A 1,387-nucleotide genomic window follows, 5' to 3' on the forward strand; every position below is an offset into this window, starting at 1 on the left:
AAACACTAGCAGTATTTTCAATTTGGTTTGTTTTCCTTACTGGTGTGTACCTTTTAGTTTAGTAGAAATAGTATACTTGGATAAAATGCATCTGAAGCAATAATGGTTACTGTTTTGTTATTTACTCATATTTTCAGATTAATTATGCTCTCACATTGCTTTGTCAAGGATGTTTACATCTGTGCAGAATTTTTCATTATGTTGTCAGTCCTCATAATGTGTTCAAAGATCAGTAGTTGAATAGAAAAAGATATTATATCAGCTGGGATGCATCCATGTTTTCATGATTTGCAAAATATACATATACTGCTTGCCTTCATAAATGTACACATATTAATGAGTAATTTTTCCCTCCTAGATTGATGAACACATCAGGTCAGCTAATACCAACTGTTTATATTTTGTTTATTTACTTTTATGTGAAGCCTGCAGCTCATAGGAAACAGGCCAGATTTGTAATAACCAAGTCCATAGGTGAGGAGACATTTAATTGGTGGCCTTAGATTGCAGTCAATCTGAACTATTAGAACTTATTAGCTATAATGTTTAAAAAATAATATTAAATAGAGGACTGATACCTAAAAGCTAATAGAAAATTTTTCTAATTCCCCAACAAGCTTATATATTGATTTTTTTTGTTCATATTTTTATTTATAAAAGCAAGTAACGTAGAATAGAATCAACATTTTGTCATAAAATGCTCAGAGAAATTCCCCTAAATCAATTACAATTTATGAGGTACATATATAGAATTAAAAATCTTTTGATTTGCAAGCTTAACCCTTTAAGTGCATGGTAATAAAAATACAACCCCAGGACTTTTAGAAAATAAAGGGCTGTGTCAGGGGAATCCACAGGAAAATATTTGAACACACATAATTTGGCTTAACTTACATTAATTCAAGAGGGCCCCAGTAAATCATAAACTATAGGATACTTACTTGCAGAGTAGCTTCAGAGTGACTACCTTGTATAGATAACTTTTGTAGTCGAAAGAAAATATTACCTAAATATAGAAATGGGCATGTTAAAGTTCTTAGTAATACATTGAGCCCAATAACGATATACAAAATTTTCTGGCAAGAATGGTTGGACATCAATCCCAGCATAGACAATTGTCTGGTTTATGATCGAATGGAAGAGACCTTATCCCAGCAGTTAGGACTTGGGCTCATAATGTGATGCGGCATTACCTGTTTTCTAGTAATATTTACCATTAAGTGATAGGACATCATCCATTGTTAATATATTAGGTCAAAGGAGCAATCAGTTGTCAGCAGATTATTTCTGTATTCCATTATAGAGTGGAGATGTTACTGTTGACCAATGAGCAGTTGATAATGATAGGCAGGTTTGAGTTCCATGACTTCCACTGTTTTGTTGCAAA

General features: G+C 32.4%; 1 protein-coding gene across 1 annotated transcript in view; it reads left to right on the top strand.

Moving 5' to 3' along the window:
- LOC119592015 (ras-related protein Rab-4B-like) overlaps positions 1-1,387 on the top strand; it is a gene marked incomplete at its 3' end in the record, with an annotated part of 19,421 nt that overhangs the window by 17,265 nt on the left and 769 nt on the right.

This window comes from Penaeus monodon, chromosome 29 (genome assembly GCF_015228065.2).
Source record: "Penaeus monodon isolate SGIC_2016 chromosome 29, NSTDA_Pmon_1, whole genome shotgun sequence".
Taxonomy (NCBI): Eukaryota; Metazoa; Arthropoda; class Malacostraca; order Decapoda; family Penaeidae; genus Penaeus; species Penaeus monodon.